This window comes from Eumetopias jubatus, unplaced genomic scaffold (assembly GCF_037043125.1).
Source record: "Eumetopias jubatus isolate StellerSeaLion01/CBP00866 unplaced genomic scaffold, mEumJub1_p1.0 scaffold_16, whole genome shotgun sequence".
Lineage (NCBI taxonomy): Eukaryota > Metazoa > Chordata > Mammalia > Carnivora > Otariidae > Eumetopias > Eumetopias jubatus.
Genome location: NW_028274822.1, coordinates 7,253,966 through 7,273,552, shown reverse-complemented (window position 1 = coordinate 7,273,552; position 19,587 = coordinate 7,253,966).

The following is a 19,587-nucleotide window of genomic DNA, read 5'->3' as shown; positions in this document are numbered from 1 at the left end:
TTTTAGTTTTTTTAAATGAGATTTTATAGCTGAATATTTCCCTATGAGAACAGCTCTTGCTGTATCAATGTGTATTTCCTCTTTGATTCTGGACAATTTAGGAGCAAGTATTAACTATCAAAATAGTTAATATATTTGGTCACCTTTATATTACATTTATATCTTTTTCTTTTTTTTCTTTTTTTTATTCTACCAGAGAAAGTGAACTGGAAATGTGTTCTTTGCAGCAAAATACAGGGTTAAATGTTAAAATCTTCTATAGACTCCTAAAAGTAGCTGCGTCCTCACTTGTACATTATGAGCCTTTTTATTCAGACTTGCTCATTATACTATTCAATTCCCTTTGTGTTGTCCTCTTGGATTTACTATTCTTGACTTTTGGAGACATGTATTGAAATCTCCACTAGAGCTGTATCTTTTCTGAGTGTTCTTTGTTTATATAAGAGTTGTTGCTTCATTTATGTAACTGCCCTTTTGTTTCATGGATTTTGGCTGCCAGATTTCCTTCTTGGAGCCTGTTTTTTCCTCACCAGATACCTTCTTTTTAACATATGTAGTGCTTCTGACCTTGATTCTATCTTGCTGACTGCAACATTACCACTTCTGCTTTTTGTTTCATTTTCCTGATACCCATTTTTCCGTTCCACTCTTTTTAGTCTTTCTTTTTTGACACTTCCCTTTAAAAAGCTGTTTTTTTTAATAAAAAAAAAAAACAGTGTACACGTCTGTCTTTGAATTGATTTATTTTTCTGCTCACATATGTAAAACTCAACACGCTTGATTTTATTTATTGTGTTACTTTGGTTTCCCATTTCTCCCCCACCCCTTGACTGTTCTATTCCTTTTTGGTTGATTAGGCAGTCTCCCTAGGTAGCCCCTTGAAAGTCCCGTTGGTGCCCATCATGCTGGGTAATCATTACCAGAACCATTTCGCTGTCCAAAGCGTTCTTACTTGGAGATGTATTGTATGGTCTTCTGACTGGTTGGCCACCTTCCCTTTTCCAGTGTCCGTAATCCTATGTATTTCTTTACTACAATGTGGAAAGAAAATGACTGCAGGGCACTGATTTTCACTCTTCCTTTTCACCCTAGAAAGGTGATCTTTCTCTTAAGATAACTTCCTTCTACTGCCTTCTCTACGCTCTGAACATTTTGAAATACTTATATTTCCTCCCTTTCTCTGTGGCCCCATGTCTGAGTTTTGCTCTGATATTTTAATTCATTTAATTTCAAAATATTATGAGAATGTACTTGGAATGTCTTTTTAGAAAAAAATTCAGGAATCCTTATTTAGCATTTATATTACCTCTCAGAATATCATCGTCCTTTTTGATGTAACCCAATACAGTTCCTCCCTGTTTTCTCCCTTGGTTATTTCAGATTTCCTTTCTGAGTATTTGGTATTTGGATAGAGTCTTTCCCACTTGGAGTTTTGTGGGTGACGGAGTTGCTGCATCTTCGCTACCTTCACACGACCTTCACCCTGTGACAAATACATTATAATCACGTTCATGGTATTGCTGGTGCGGTCTGCCTGGCAGTCTGCAATGTTTAGCCGGCCTCTTCCAGCGGATCTCTCCCTTTAGGATTCTGTCCAGAGGCTGCTGCTTGTTCGTCCCTGTCTCTGACAGCTGAGCACCCTTGGGCAGGTGTTTTTCTCTCTCTGCCCACTGAGGTCCAGCGGCTGGGACACAAGGCGGTATATGCTCATGGTGCCGCAGCTGGGAGGTGCCCGGTTCTCTACCTGGGTACCAGGAGGCCAAGGCTCTGCCGCCTTATGGGGACGTAGCATGCCATGCAACCATTCACGTACTCCTCAACTCAGCGAGGGCCAGCAGCAACGCACTCACGACGTCTCCCTTCATCTATTTGCAGGCATAAACGAGTGCCTGTTCAGAGTTCCACTCAGACAGCTATTAAGATTCGTGGGTACTTGCCTCTCTCTATTAGGATATCATTTAGAAGAGGGAAAAGGATTTTGTCTGCTTCATTTGCTGCATTGTTCCTAGTGCTAAGAGGAGGGCCTGGCACCAGTTAATGAATGAATGGATGCACTTTTGAGGTGCTATGAAACAGTAAGTTGGCATGAGTTTTGAAAAGTGATTTCTCACAGCAGTGCTCATTTCAAAGAGCACTATATGCTCATTTATTGCAGGAAGGCGATTTTTTTTCTTTAAAAAGGTATGCAGAAGTCTGTTTGACTTAGAATAATAGTTAACAGGATCAATTTTTCATCTTCATCTTTCTTCCAGTGAAAGACGAAAGATAAAATGGTAAGTGTATGCTGAATATGAGGAAAGCTTAAGCCTAGAAAAGGGAATTTTACTAAGGGCCTCCCCAAGCAGTGATCCTCTGACAGATACATACATGTACCCCATGCAGGCTGTGTTCCCAGTGGAGAAGTGCCTTTCCTAAGTCTGAATTTATGGCTGCTAAGTGAGGATGTTTGTGATCCTGCTTGCAGGAGATGAGCAGCTGACGCACATAAGATTGCAGGACAGAAATTAAATCCTCACCTTCATATAAGGCAAGAAGGACTAGAGGCTGGACAAGCGCTCTCTCCATGTGGTGATATTAGAGACCATGTAAAGAGGACTTGGAGCAATGCTAATGCTCACAGCCATTCTCCTTCCTGGGATTTTCTAACTTAGAGTAGGAAACTACAAGCAGACAGCACTTCTGCCCTTTTACCCCAGGCTTATCACTTACAGTAATGCCGGTCTATTGTGTTCTGAATACGTATTGTAAAAAGTAAGCCAGAAAGTAAGGTCCACAAATGCATATGAAGGAAGACTAGACTGCCGCTGTTAGTCTGTGTGGAGAGAAACATACTCTGAATTTAAGAAGTGAGGTTTTGGAAATTAACCATTAGGCTGACATGGTGATGCAATTCATTTCCCCTCTTGTCTGCTCCTGTCCTTAGTCTTAGTTCAGGAAGTCTGGGCCTGCTCCAAGTTCCTCTGAGGGGCGGGGGGCAGGGGCAGAGCGTTGTGCATACAGGAGAGCTGAGTGTCAGTGGTAACCTGGAAGCACAGTGCCCCACGAGGCTGGCTTTGCACCTGAGGTCGTGCAGCCCGTCAGTAGTGTAGCCATTCCTGTTTCGTCCTTTGTTTATACCTTGAGTTCTCTTATCCTGGAGCTTTTAGCAAGGCCAGATAACACATTAAAACCTGATCTGAGCTGTGCTCCGGGGAGAAGGCTTGCATGGGGGGACGAGGGCAGTCACATTCTCCTGGTCAGCTTCTTAGCTCTCGGGTTGCTCTTTCTCAATCTTCTTTGCTGGGTCCTTCTTTCTTCTTTCTTTCTTTAAATATTGGAGATCCCCAAGATTTAGTCTCTAGACCTCTTATTTTATCTGCAGCTCCTCCTCCTCTGGACAATCTCACAGTCTCATGCCTTAAAGTCCTCCAGTTTCAGTGAATGGTGACTCTCGTCTTGATACCAGAAACAATAGCATCAGATGTAATTTTCCCTTTATCAGGTCCTATATGTGATGCACTGGTAAGTCTGATTGGTTCCACTTTTAAAAATGTATTTGTGATCCATTCACATTATCTGTTCTTACCCCCATCACTCAGTCCCCTTATAAGGTCCATATCCTACGCTTTTGCTTTGACTAGCCCAAAAGTTTGCTTTGGCTTGGTCCCGTTTATATGCTCAACACAGAAGCCAGAATGATCTTAAGGGAAAGCCAGGTAAATGTCACTTCTCTGATGAGAATCCTCCGATGGGTCTCCGTTTCACCTAGAGGAAAAGCCAGAGCCCTCGGTGGCTGACAAAGCCCCGTCGAGTGCGGATTCCAGTTCTCTGCAGCCTCCTCTCTCTCTCCCTGTGTCCAGCTCATTTCGTTTCAGGTCCACAGCCTGTTTGGAATTCCTTGAACGCAGCACAAGTGCTCCAGACTGGAGACTGTGCACATACACCTGCCATCCAGATACTGGCATGCCACACTCCCCTATGGCTTAAGGGTTGACTTCCATCTCGCGCCCCGCCTGCCAAGTTGGAACTTAATCCCAGCGCTTCCCATTACACTTTGTGGCTTTAACTTCTCTCTCTTCTCGCTAGGTAACATGACATCTCTTTTTACTGGTACTTTAACTCTTTCGCCCCAGTCTCAATAGAACATGAGTTCCATGAAATAACAGCTGTTTTTTTTTTTTTTCGTTGGCTGAGGCTCCAGGGCTTGAAAAGGTGTGTGCAACATCATGGGGACTGAATAAATATTTGTGAAATTAATACACGAGTGAATTAATCTCCTTTGAGACCAGATGTTGGCCACAGTTGCCCTGTGGTGGGAAATACATTTTTTTTTTTGCGGGGGGGAATACATTTTAGAATAGAGAGTTAATAGACCAAAATAAGGTTAATAGTCTAAGTCAAGTGACAAGAAAATAGAACAGAGTAATGAAAATGGATGCCATATGAAAAACCTCTAGAGACTCGAGAAATGATGGAGTCAGAAAAGTTCTTAGAACAAGGAAGGCTTAAGGTCCAGCAGGACTGGTGGTGCTCATAAGATGGTGAAATTTAGTCATGTGCATTAATGTGATTTGTATACACAGGATGTGGTAAAGAATGTGGTCACTCAATGCTTCTGTGTGTCTGAGTATATTTGTATACACCAATGTGTGTGTGTGTAGATTTGTCAAAGAGCAAAATGACAATGTTAAGTGATGACATGTTATACTCGGAGTAGTTTAGTTTAAAACCTTTTTTAAAAAACTTCGTATTTTTAAGTTTTTCTATAACTTGCATCTAAGTTACTTTTAGAACAAGAGAAGATGCTCTCATGATGATTGCAGTTAGAAGGATAGAAACCTGAAGCTTTATCCAGCTTACAGATAGGCTGTAAGACTATCTTTTGGGCTTGATATCTAGTAAGTATGTAGTTAGTTAATGCCTGTTTATCTTGCAGAATTGTCTCAAGGTAGCATTCCTCTTAACGTGGTAGGTGGGTGCGGGTGGGGTAGCTAATACCTACCTCAGACTACTTTGGCGGGTACCAACATCTACCCAAAGGAACATAAATCAGTACTGGCTTAAATCAGTAACAAATTTCATGTTTAGAAGGTGCGGGAAAGGTAAAATTCTCATGTCCTTTCTCCTCAATAGTTTTTTCAAATTTCTGCAAAGAATCACTTAGATAGCTTTTATTTAGAAATCTACAGTGCAGGTGGAGGAGGAAGTCTCTGAGTTGTTTTTCTACCTCCACTGGTTATGTTTTAGCACTTCATTTCTTTTGCATGCTTTGCAGTTCAAAGCGTACGAAAAATGTAGAAAGAATGCTTTAGGTTAAAGATATTAAAAATCATGTTATGTCTCAGATTCAATTTCCCATTTGCTATTTCTCAGGGAGCATTATATTATTTGCCCTTAATTTCAGCTGAAAACGTGATGCAAAATAAAACCCACCATCACCATTTATCTGTTCTTCGAGGGCAGATACGTAGATGTTTCCATTCTGAGGTTTTCTCGTTTCACTTTGATTTGTATCCCTCTTTAAGACGTCCTGAAACTGGAAACATGTACTCTGCAAGCTGCATCTTTCATAAGCAAAGCTCTAGGTCAGTCCTTCAGTAGAAGTAAAATGGAAATATGTGTCTGCTCCAACTTCAGGAAAATTAAATACGAGCTCCAGTGCTTCCTTTCACATTCAGCTAATAATTTTACTTTTGTCTACTTTATATACTGAGCATTTTTTATGTAAATGAATGTTTCTATATCCTCATCCTTCTTTTATTGCCTCTTTAGTAATTTGATATGATAGGTACTTGATTAAAATTCTGTTTCCATCTATATTTACGTCTCCTCATTCAGAGATCTCATTTACGTGGTGGGGGAAATTCTATTCCTTTGATAACCATTATTTATAAAACTAATACTGCAGTACTTTTTTAAAGGGTTTTTTTTTTAAAGATTTTATTTATTTATTTGAGAGGGAGAGAGAATGAGAGAGAGAGAGAGCACATGAGAAGGGGTAGGGTCAGAAGGAGAAGCAGACTTCCTGCCGAGCAGGGAGCCCGATGCGGGACTCGATCCCAGGACTCCAGGACCATGACCTGAGCCGAAGGCAGTCGTTCAACCAAAAGGGTTATCCATTGCATTATCTACTAATTAGAATGGAATGGATAAGGATGAAACTATTCAATTTTTATTTATAATTAAGTTGGAAAATTTGTTACAATACTTTGCAAATACAAAATAATCTCTTTACAACATCCTATAGACACAGAGCATTTAAAATGTAGTGAGGTTTACACTAACCCTGGATACAGAAGAAATGACCACTTTATAATTGGTAGTGCTCTCTTTTCAGATCTTGTCATGTAACATTTATCTGATGATTCAAGTTTTTCAATCTCTTCTAAACCTCAGGTGGCATGACTTACACCAAGGCTACATCTTCTTTCCAGCTTCTGGGTCTGTTGTTGCCAAAGTTAAGGGTAACTGGGCCATCTTTCTGGTCCTTGCTAAGATCTTATTGTGTAATTAAGCTCTTACACACTTTGCATTACTTACTTTTTATGGTCTGTGATCTTACAAATAATTCACTGGCCTCATTTCTGAAGCATGAGTGGTTTTCTTTAGATGATGTTTAGGTTACACTCAAGAACTAGCATCCATTCATTTAAGGGTTATCAAACAGTTATTGAACAAGGGCCAAGGGTTCACAAAGATGACAAACTTTTATGGTAATCCTAGGTTCCCAAAGTAGTTGGGAAGATATATATAAAAGAAAATAATTTATAAGATCATACAGTATCTTTGAAATGAGTGGGACAAATTATGTCTGCTGTAGAATTTTATCTTCAAACATCATGGTGACCAGAGAACATTTCAGAGAGAAAGGGAGCTTCATTTGGCCCATAAAGAAACCGTAAGTATTAGGCAGGTGAAGAGGACTTCAAGTTGTCTTGGAGATCTTAAAAACTAAGGATTTGGCTAAATGTTGAATACCCTGTAAGTGGTACTTGTTAGTTAGTGGTTACTCTGTGTATTACAATATGCATGTGTATTGTTAATGCATATATAACTGGAGTCAGCATTTTTCCACACTAAGTAAAATGTGGAAACCTTATTTCCATTTAGGTCTCTTTATTGTCCTCACTTGCAAGTCTCATCTTTATTACCAGATGGTGTTGTAACTTTTAAGTATCATTATTTTTCTTAGAATCATGGGCTCTTTTGGATTTAATGCAAACACCTTACTATCCACTTAGGTGATAGGAGTTGATGGAATAATAGAATTCTGCACTGCAGGGTGGACGTTCTAATTCTTGACCAAGCATCAGAAGGCACATCTATTTTTCCTGAAGAATGACAATTTCTTTAATGTTAGTGCAGTATTTATGTGAGACTTCCTAATTACTTAATAGCTGTTGAAGAGCAAAGAGCTCTCCTAGATAATGCTCCCAGTGGGGAATCAGGAATATTTGCCCTAACACTCAGGCTAGAGAAAGCATTGTTAAGGGCTCTGTAACACTAGAATTATGTTAAAACCTCAGTTAATAATTAAGACTCTTAAGTTTCTAAAGACTTTCAAATGAAAATACTCGCCTTGGAAAGTATCTCGTAGAATTGAATTTTTTTTTTTTTTTTTACCAGTTTGTGCTGGATTGTCCATCTATAGTGACACACATTTCCTTTTTAGCTTGTGAAACGGAATGTATATAATTATAACTGAGGAAGTGTCCTCTGATACCTTTTCATATCTTCATCCCCATTCCATCTCTCATCATTGTTGTTAGGACTTTAGATGCCTACTGATACAAAATATTACTGAGGTGTATTATAAGAGTTTATCTGGAGATCTTTTTAGGGACATATGGAAACACAAACTTTAAAAAATATTCTTGATAAAAAATAAAGCAGAATTTAGTAGATGCCTATTGTGTTTTATTTTCTACCTATGTAATTCTAATTGACTCCATCTCTTAATTTGGAGAAATAAAAGTATAAATCAGTAAATCTTTTTTTGTAGCGTTACTAAGGTCACAGTTTTAAATGAATTACATGCGTTATCTTTTAAGAACAAACTTAAAAAGTAGCAAGTCATTTTATCCTTGTTATAAAAAGGCATCAATAAAATTTTGAGATAACTTAAATAATTTTCCTGTGGTTACATAGCTAGGATGTGGTGAAGCTGGACTTGAAATCCATGTGTGTCTGCAGCAGAGAAATGGGGAACTTGGTAGACCTAAAATCTAGTTTCAGTTAATTTAAAATTCCTGATATAGAAAATACTTTAATTTTTGTCCATTCTTCCAAGTGAAGAAAAACCACTCTTTTTTCCTTTTTGACTTATTTGAGTATTCTGTTTGAGACGGGTTTTGGTTGGTCTAGTAAATTGGTTTTCATTATCTTGCTTTCATACTCAATGTCCCATTCAATTTCATATTCAACTATTAAAATTCTAACTACTGATAAGGTCTCTGGTTGAAGGAAGTCCTCACGAAGGGCGAAGAGAACAACCAATCTCAAGTCATGTGACAAGGCTAATGTAAAGCTCTGTACCTCCTCACCTTCAAATTTTGGTACTCAGGCCTGTTGGGGCAGTTGATGGGGGGGGTCCTCTTGCTTAGAGCAAGCATCCTTAGTCTGTGACCTTGCAGCCTCTCTCTCCCTCTCTCCATCACTTCCCCCATGTCTAGATCTAGGGAGCAGACAAGTACAGGGTAAGCTTATTCACGTGTCCTCATCAGTCCCTTGCCTGTACCCTTTTTCATCTTTCAGTAGAGTTCAGCAACCCAGCACACCTTATCTTCCACACTTGATCACTAGATGGGATTTTATTCTTGAATTTTAATAGACCATTCTTTTTCATTGTTCTTAGTCGGCTTTTGGGAATTGATTCAACATCTGAGTTTATATAGAAAAGAAAGTGCTTGAATGACCTATTTCTGAAGTGAGAACCAAGCTGTCTGTTGCCGGACACCTGACAACCAGTGATCTTTTCACAGTCTCTCTGGTTTGCCTCATCCAAAATGTCCTACAATTGCAATCATGCACTATGTGGCTTTTTAAGGGCTTGGTAGCTCCTTTAAGTATTTTTTCGGAATAATCCACTGCATGAATATACCACAATTTATCCATTTACCTGTTGAAGACCATCTTGGTTGATTAGGTTTTGGTGATTCAGAGTAAGGCTGCTTTCAGTGCAGCTGTTTGTGTGGACATAAGTTTTCATATCACTTGGGTAAATGCTAATTTTGTAAGAAACTGTTGAACTGTCTTCCAAAGTGGTTCTACCAGTTTACATTCACATCAGCAATATAGGAGAATACCTATTTCTCCACATGTTTGGCGGCAGGTGGTATTGCCAGTCTTTTGGATTTTATTTAAATAGCTATGCAGTATTACCTCAGTGTTTCAGCTTGAAATTACCTACTGACAAATGATGTTGAGTATATGTTCACACTGTTTTCTTTGAAGTTTCTATTCAGAAAGATTTTAAAAACATGTTCTTATTGAGTTGTATCTTTAAAAAATTTTTACTTTTGAAATGACTTCAGACTGTAAACACATTATAGAAAATTACCCTATAAATTGCATCTGATGTACTAAATGTTAAAACCATAACTTGATAAAATGGGAACTAAGCTGTAGGACTTACTCAGATTTTACCAATTGTTAGTAGTGTTCTTTCTCTGCTCCAGCATCAAAACTAGAATTGTGTACTGCCTTTAGCTTTCATGTCTCCTTGGTGTCCTTTAATCTACAACGGTTCCTCTGTCTTTGTCTTAAAAGTCCTTGAGAGTTTTGAAGAGTACTGGTTCAGTTATTTGGTAGACTATGCCCTTGAATTTGGTTTGTCTGATGTTTGCTTATGATTCAATTCATGTTGTACAGTTTGGCAAGAACATCACAAAGCAAGATGTGTCCCTCTCGACATATCCTCTCAGGAGACCTGATGTTGACTATCCCTGGCTGTCCCACCCAGCCCCCCCAACTAGCGGTCATGTTAACTTTAATAACTTGGTTAAAGTGTGTCTGTTGTTTCTCTGTTTATCTTTTCATAATCAGTAAATATGAGGAGATTCATTGGGACCATGTAAATAACTTTTTTTTCCCCCCTCATGCTTTGGCATACTTATTTTAGCATTCACTAATGAATTATTCTGCTGTGCCAAATGGTGGGGTTGTTCTGTTTTTATCATTACTTATACATTTGTTAGTTGGAATTATCCCACAAGAAATAGCTCCTTTCTTCCCTGTTTTTTTTTTTTTTTAAGATTCTATTTATTTATTTGACAGAGAGAGACACAGCGAGAGAGGGAACACAAGCAGGGGGAGTGGGAGAGGGAGAAGCAGGCTTCCCGCCGAGCAGGGAGCCCGATGCGGGGCTCGAACCCAGGACTCTGGGATCATGACCTGAGCCAAGTCAGACGCTTAATGACTGAGCCACCCAGGTGCCCCTTCCCTGTTTTTTTTATTTTATTTATTTATTTATTTATTTTTTATATTCACACGCTCTCCTGGGCTCTTGTTTTATTTGATGGGATATAGTCATTGGCAGCCCTTTCAAAAGGCCTCTTTGCCCATTCGATATGCTTTAAATTTGCTATGTTTTGAAACAGAGTAACACCAGACAACACATTCCAATAAAAAGGAAGCATAGCAAAAGAATTAACCCTTTATAAAATTTATATATTATGTATTCATGTTATTATGTGTGAGTATGCATATACATTTATTGTTTAAAAAAATTTGACACTGAATGAAGTATTTTAAGGGTCACTATTGACTTTTTAAATCATGTAGCCTCTACAGTGTAATATTTTCCTCCGGAAACCTAAAACACTATTCTTCACCAGATAGTTTTGCCTGAACAAGATTTCTGTTAAGTTGATAGGTCAACTGATTCATTTGCTCAACAAATAAGACTGAGAACACAAGTCTGGGTTGACCAGGAAGGTGATAGGAAGAGCTTGCCTTTTCCTCATATGTTTTTTCAGGTCATGCTTGGGCACTGAAGAGGAGAGGTTGCCATTTTAAAACGGTACATCTAAGGCAACCCACAGCATTTAACCAGGGCCTTTATTGGAGGGAATCTAAAAGCAAGGCTACATGAAGGCATGAAAGGCAATTTATCTGAATGCTGACACATTGCTAATAGTCCAGCCTGGCACCTCGTTCCACACACGGTGGGAGTAGCCATCACCTCTGCCACAGAAAATGAACTCTTTCTGCTGAAGAATTTTCTGCTTGTATAATACACCCTTTTCATTTTAAGCCAACCCTTTCAGAGTTTCATGGACATCAGGACCACACATCCATTCTTTTCTGTTTTATCAAGTACAGAAGCTGACAGCCCAACATAACAAAGGTAAATCTCATGAGGTTTTTGTTTTTTGGGTGTTTTTTTTTTTTTTTTTTTCTGATTATATAAACCTTGTACTTGCCAGCCATCTCTATGCAGTAAGATCCAGAGGAAAAGTCACCGAGAGAATAAGAAAGAGGCATCAGTTCTGAAAAGGCAGTCTTAGGAAGGCGTGAAGCCATGATCACAAATTCCTACTCCTGAAGTGGCAAACATGGGGGGATGGGGCAAATGAGAATCAAGCCCCGGTTTCAAGTGACAGAATCAAGAGAAAAATAAACATAAATTCAGCCACTGTTCTGGTGAATATCTTGATTGCTTGGGTGATGCTTGATCTCTGCCTCCTGCAAATGAGGAACTGCAGTGGAAGCTGGGTGCAGGCCGAGTCGGGCTGTTGGCTGGCACGAGCCGTCCCCGCGATGCTACCGCCTTCCCTATTGCCGTGCAGAGATCATTGGGCCGTGAGTTCCTCTGGCCTGGGTGAGTGAAATAAGGGGACAGATGGCTGTTGCAACTCTCTTCATCTTTACTGAGTACACTCCCTAGTGGCCCAGTAGAGCTACCTTTTTTTTTCTTTTAAGAGCCTAAATGTTAATGATACTTAAATCATTTGTTGTTGTTCAGTTGAAGCTAGCTGGCTTAAGTCTTAAATTGCAGGGAACTACCAGTTTTGACCCCACTGAAACTGAAACAACTATGTGTGCTGAAACTCAATGCCCTTCGAGGCCGCGGTGGCAATCCCTGAAAGGCAGTACTGAGAAAGGGGCTGTCCCAGAGCTGCTCACAAGCAAAATATCCTTCTGAACTTTGTGAACCCTTTTTGTGCTCTTGCTGCTTGGGACCTCAACTCTTTGCCCTGATTTTAAATCAGTTACTCCAGATAGTTTTTTTTTTTGACCTTGTATTAAAAACTTGGAGAGTTCAGAGAACACTATCACTTAAGCACTGTGTAGTATATCTGGTACCTCCTTTAGTCTTTTCTACTAATCCAGTAAAGCTCATCTTTAGCCTGTGGTTTTTGTATTTGTCTTCATAAGATTTTTCCAATGATCCTTAACCAAGATACAATTACAAATATGTTTATAATATATAGACTACTTAATTTTGATGGTAGCCTGGATTATGAATATTTTTAATTGGTATACAGATTGGCTCTGTGTATTTAATGTTTTTAAATAGATTTCCACAGGCCATAGGTAGAACATACTACATTGTACTTAAGGTATTAGGCTAATTGAATCCCCTGGGTTTCCACAACTGCTAAGCAGTTTATATGCATTATCCTGTGGAATACTCATGAAGAATATTCATTCAGCACATCTACTGTGGGCACAACCTTGTGTGCTAAGTGTTAAGGGGAAGCCAGATCAAAAGGAACATGCCCTCTGCCCTCTTGAGACTTAAAATGTGGCAGGAGGAATGTACCTTTGTATCACCCATACAGATAGGCAGTTATGAACTGTGAAAGGTGCCAGGAAAGTGTAGGGGTTGAGGGAAGACTTCCCACAGGAAGGAGCAGTTGAGTAAAGTTCAGTATACAAAGGAGCTAGGTAGATGGGAAGATTTTTTGAAAACCCTGGGGCAGGAAGGAGTGAGGCTGAATTTGAGCTCCAGGAGGAAGGTTTGTGTGGCTGGAGGAAAGGGGAAGCTGGAGAGTGAGCTCAGGCTTCTACCGAGAAAAGTGGTAGGTCAGGTTAAAAACTGTTGGTCTTAGGAGAACAATAAAGATACAGAATTTGAAGTTAGAGGGATGTGATTTGTGATCATATTCACATTTTTAAAAGTGTACTCTAGGTGCCGAGTGGAGAACAGAATGGAGTGGGAGCAAGAGGGGTACAGGAGAGGGGGGCTCAGCTTTGCCTTGAGTCAGAGCCTGAGCTTGTAAACAATACGCTTCTGAAATCCTAAAACGTATATTCTGAAGATTGTGCACTTTTAGTGCTTAACTGAGGGGCAGTCGGGATTTCTGTTACTCCCTTTGAAAAGCAGCAGCTATAAAGGGAAAAGGGAGCATTCCACAGATGCCGGCTATTGCTGGAATTCTTCCCGCCTGCGGTTCTCTACCTTTCCTACACCTTGCAATCAGCAGGAGAGCTTTTCAATTTCCTGAGCCCTGGACCCCACTCCCAAGGAATCAATGGTTTTGTGATACGGGGCGGATCTTTCATAAAGTGCCCCAGTAGATCCTGTTGTACAGGCACAGTTGAGAAACCCCTGTTCTGGCTCCTCCAATTTCTTCTAGGGAGCTTGACACGTGGGTCAGCGCTTAAGTTTGGTCTGGAGATGAATGTGGAATGTTTGAGAGGTCAAACTTTTATATTAAAGAAACTTGGTGTCTTTCAAAGCACATAGATTTTTTTTTTTATATGAAAATAGATTACCGTGCACAGAGATTTGGTAAGATGACTGGGTCTAACTAAACCCTGGGCTGTTGGATATTGCCTTTTAGTGGTCATGAAAATAGTCTCTTACTGCATCGTGAGACACAATGAAGAAATGAGGTGTCTGTGCTTGACAGCAGAGTTGGTTCCAGTTATTTCCCTCTTCCTAAATCAGATTCCTCAAGAGAGCTTGTCTTGAAGCAGAATCAACACAAGTATTCACGGCCCATCTCTTCCAGTGAAATAATTATGCATCCCTGTGACTTCTGCGGCCACTTTCCCTTCATTTCGGTGTTCTAAATTACTGGTTCAAAATGTCCTTTCCTTAGTGACATGGAAAAGAACAGGAGACCAGTTTCCTTTCTGCTGAAGAGCTAATAATGAGAAAATATTATATCTGTCTTTGGCAAGTAAAGACCCCAGGAGAAATCTGAAGAGTTGGTTCAACTAGCATCTCATTACAAGTGGAAACCTTTATCATTTTAACTCACTGAAAGGCTATTCTGTTGTGTGTGTGGTGTTTTTGTTTTTGGTTTTTTTGGCTTTTGGAATTTCAAAAATATGTTTTGTCTTTGGGTCCAAAAAATAATCCCTTGGGGTTTAACAGACAGCAGTATCTTTAAGTAAACCATATTATCCAGTGGAGAAAGTTGGTATCTATGATTTTTTTTGATATCATTCATTAATAAAACTTTATTATTTTGGAGACTATGTATTCAGGGACCTACTTTGATAAAAAACAACCCCCCTCTTTTCTTTAACCATCTCATTTCTTGGAAAGACTATTTTACCAAGGTTTATTAGAATTTATAGAATACTATATTCCAAATCGTTCTGTGATTTTGGAATTAAGTGAAAATTGTGTTTACTGTTTGAAACCCGTAGGGTCATACCTGTTCCTCTGCAATACTGTAAATTAGAGATATTTAACTGTCAATATCACATGTATTCTTTGCTGTATCCTGTCTCTATTTTTTCTCTTCATTCAGCTATTTCCTACTCTGCGGTGATGTGTCAACTTGGCTAGGTGATAGTCCACAGTTAATCAGTCAAAACATTGATCTAGGTTTTGCTGTGAAGGTTGGCTATGGGCAATGAAAAGCCGTAATCCATTGACTTTAAATAGGGGAGATGATGTTAGATAATCCGAATGGCCTGATTGAATCAGAAAGGATTTGAGAGTAGAATTGAGGATTCCTTGATGGGGAAATTCTACCTTTATGCTGCATAAGCTTCATCTGACACTCCAAAATTTCCACCTGCCCTTCCTGACTGGCCTATGGCTGAAGTGCCTTGCAATAGCTCCCACAACCTGGTAAACCAGTTCCTTACAAAATCGGCCTTCAGGTATGCCTCCTCCTTGCTCTGTTTCTCTGTAGCCTGTTTACACCTGCCTTGGGATCCTTCAGGTCTTCACTGTGTGCCTCCCATGTAGGCATTGTCTGGGGCAGTGCTTCCATAAGCATCGCCTGAGGACCTTGTAAAATATAGATTCTGCTTAGTAAACCTGGAATGGAGCCCGAGGATCTACATTTCCAACCATCTCCTAGATCGGAGCTTGGTGAACTTTTTTTTTTTTTTTTTTTTGTAGAATGCCAAATACTACATATTTTAGGTTTTATGGGCCATATGGTCTCTGTTAACATTGCTTATTTCTGCTATTGCAGTCCTGTAACCAGCCGCAGATCGTATGCAAGTGAATGTATGTGGTTTGTTCCAATAAAGTTTTAGTTACAGAAAAGGTGGCGGACCAGGGGCGCTGAAGGGTGCCAACACCTGTCCTAGAGCCTGGTGGTGTGATTGGTTCAAGGGCTGCACTTTCAGTAGCAAAGTTTTGGAGCAGAGGTCCAGAGCAGTGAAGCGTAAACCTGGGTGAGGTGTTTTTGTTTGAGTGGTAGGCCGGAGTCTTCTACCAGCTCATGAGACCCAATTTAAAAATATTTGGGAATTTAGCGAACCAGCAGACTGTTAATACATTGAAATTGGCCCTGGTGGAAGTATTTACGTCATGGAAATCAGCAAATGATAAAAATCAGGACTTTAATCCCCCCCCCATTCCCCCCACCCCCCGCCTGTTGCCGCCAGGAGGTTTTAGCAGCAAATCACTGGTGGTGGTAACTCCTTGAGCGTTATTTATAATTTGATTTATATCAAGGTTGAAAGAATTATAGAAAACTATGTATATAAAATGGCAAATGAATTATTTCAGCTGACATCCATTAAATATTTTGTCAAAATTTGACTTTTGGGTGATCTTTTGTCAGGCACAATAAATGAAATTTTTCCAGTTCTTGTCATGGAAAAAGAAGATTCACTTGTTTGTCCTTTTAAAGTGCAAAAACAGATTTTTTTAGACCACAGATAGTTGGCCAACTAAGGATGAAAGGTAGCCTCTTGTTTTCCCCACATACCATCTATGATCAGCAAGCGGTAGCACAATAGTGAAAATCACATAATGCTGAGAGTAAAAAGGGTTTATTTTCAATTCAATTGACAGTATTTTCTTCTTTGGATTTGAAAGAGCTATTTTTAGATTAGATACTAGCATCATCCCTGGTAGAAGTATAAGCTCAATTTGTAAGTGTTCAGTATTGAAATTTCTTCACATTTTATAAATTGACTGGAACCAGAGAGGTGAGATGAGTAATTAAAATGTCTTAGCCAGGGGTGCCTGGGTGGTTCAGTCGGTTAAGCGTCTGCCTTCGGCTCAGGTCATGGTCGCAGGGTCCTGGGATCGAGTCTCACATCGGGCTCCCTGCTCAGTGGGAAACCTGCTTCTCCCTCTCCCACTCCCCCTGCTTGAATTCCCTCTCTCGCTGTGTCTCTCTCAGTCAAATAAATAAAATCTTAATAAAATAAAATGAAATGTCCTAGCCAGTTCACAGCAGAGCTGGGCCTGGAACTCCGGTCTTCTGACTTCCGGGACAACGCTTATCCCGATGTCCACCGGTCTCATTCAGTGCCGCTTAGTTCACACTATGCACCAGGTTCTGTGTCAGGCTCTGGGCACACAAAGAATAGAAGATATTCACTGTTCTCAAGAAGCTTAGTCTCCTGTAAGTGAAGAAGTAATGCCAGTGTGCTGAATGTGCTTTTATGTAGGTAGGGGAAAAAAGTTCTGCTGGTGTAGAAAAAGGAGCAAAGAACTCTGAAAAAGATTGGTTGAGCAAAACTTTCAAAAGAAGAGACATTAGATCTTTCTCTTAAAATGAATGTTTGCTGAGTGAATGAGTGCATGCACGATGACTAGATGAATAAGGTAAAATGAGCCTGGCGGCTCAGTGATGGCATTCACATAGATCCGTTCCCTTTGCCTAACTATTCCTGATCTGTCCTGTAAAGGAAGGGGTTTCTGCATACATGCTTGTTGAGCAGGAAGAGAAAGGAACTCTTTCAGGTTCATGTACCCCCAACCAAAACCTAGCATGCTTCCAGAGACAGCAAGGATACGGTCTGAGGAGGTGTGCTTATCAAATCACTTGAGAAGTCTACATCCAGCCCCTCAGGGTGAAGAAAGGGAGGCTGGATGGTGGTTTCTATGGCTTTCCTAGCACCCAGCTCTTGGCTGTGAATTTATAAAGCTCCTTTCACTAGGCTGCTCCGTTTTCCTTCAGAGGTATGCAGCCTGCAGTTAGCCATGGTGGGAGGATTTAGACCACAGAAGTCAGCAAGCACCATAGGTCAGGGGCTAATGTTTTTGTTTTTGTTTGTTTTTAATATATGAGAGCTTGTTTACCAGCATCCTCTTGTACATCTGTCAGTTTCTACAAACTTCTGGCAACAGATGGAAGAAGTAACTGGACTGAAGGCCGTAAAAGGACAAGGTTGTAGAAATAGATGGAGAGAATGGGTTGGAGCTCGTTGGGGGCCATGATGGCTGTGTTGGCTGAAGAGCTGAGACAGACTCACCCAGTCTGGGAGTGTGGGATCAGTAAGGGCAGAAGAGGGACTGTCCATGCCCTGGGGGTTGGAACAGCAGTCAGCCCACATCTCACTACTGTTGTCATTTGAAAACTAGGGCTGCTGTGTGTGTGCATGCATACCTATATATGGAGAGAAACCCATTCAGTGTTGATTTTTTTTTTCCCCCCTGAAGGCACCTCTCTCTTGTTCGGATGTCTTCACAAGTTTCAACAGGTTTTCTGGCATATTGTCTGAAGGCAAGGCTGTCGGGATTCAGAAACCCTACAACCTGACCTAGAGTTGCCTCAGTGTTAGATTCCACTTTCACTTAAAGTATGTAGTGGTATTTGATTTAACTTCATTTTATTTGTTGTATAATGAGAGATGACATCTTCATAATGAGAACAAATTCAGCTTAACATCCTTGCATTCCAGTGCTCATTGTTGATGTTCAAAGTTTCTTTCCTGGATTCTTTCTCCCTTTACCTGGTTCTCTCTACGTGTTCTTATCCCCATGTTTTACAGGCCTTTCTCTCTTTCTCTGCTTAGAAATTACTCTGTTGGTTAGTATGTTACAGGAAGGAACATTTTGCCTCCAGGTGAAATCAATAACGTTGACCAGAGGTCTTTTGCTGGCTAGAGAGATTTTTTTTGCATTCATATTTTGGCATGTCCCTTTTCCTAACATAATTCTTGTTTTCTCTTTTGCTTAAGGGACTACAACAATGTCGTCCAGGACATGTTAGGGTCTAACTGGACAAGCTTTTGTTTCCTTTCATGTTGTCAGATACTGCAGGCGGTGAGTGTTTAGTAGTAATAGGACCGCTGATTTCTGACAGTTCTTCCATCTTTTGTACCTTTCCTTGGGGCAGCAAGGCTCAAAGATTTATGCTGCCTCCAATGACCCCAAGCTGAAGGCTGTATTTCCTTAACATACTTCAGAAGTGGTATTCAAATTGTGAGAAGATCTGATTTTTAGTAACATAGCTTCACACAAATTAATGAAAGCAGAGTTGTGTTTTGGTCACTTAATTAAACTTCTCTTACCCACTTTATTTTGCCTTAAGTCAGAAGTGCCCAAAGCTAATTTACTTAGTTGGGGATGAGACCGTGGCTATGCATTCTCAATCCTGGATAATTATTTCTCTTACTAGCTTTTGACCTTGTAACACAGATAATTTGAAATGCAGCTCTTTGAAAACCAATTTCCAAATATAGATCTTTCCCGAGTGTGATTTTGGGGGCTACTTTCATTAAACTGTTGAGAGATCTGATAAAGTATTGACCCAAATCAAGTGGCTAGTGCTTAAAACTCAGAGAAAATACAGAAATGAATTTAGAACAGCTGGGAAAGTATTCTTATAAATTCCACTTTGAATATTAAATTCCCAAAGATAAATAACCATGGGTATATCAGACAGAAATTGGAATAGTGATAACATTACTAGAAAATAAGACAATAAATGTATTCATCTCATTTATCTTAATTAGAAATATTTTAAACATGGAAAATTTTCCTAACATAGACAAATTCAAAATTGTATATCACTAGCAGATTACTACTTTAAATTTCATCCCTTAGGGAAGTTCTACTGTAAATGACTTTAACTATTAGTCCCTTTTGTATTTTACATCTTGTCCATAGGAAATATACTGACAATGTATTAATATAGAACAGGCTCTGTTAGTCCATCTCTTTGTTTCAAATATATGACCAGGTATTAAGAGTACATGAGAAATTATTTTCTTTCAAGTGCCATTTTCAAGAAGAGAAAAGCAAAAATATTGATGCACAGAGAATTAAAGTAAATTAATCTGATAATATAAGTGAATTGAACAAGCTGTGCAGTATAAATATTTTAATCACTTCTTGATCCAGAAGTGCCACATCTACAAAATGAGCAATTATGTTCTACCTCTTGGGAGTCGACTCTAATTACAAAGCAGTGGGATATTACTAAATGTTAATATATGTAAATATCA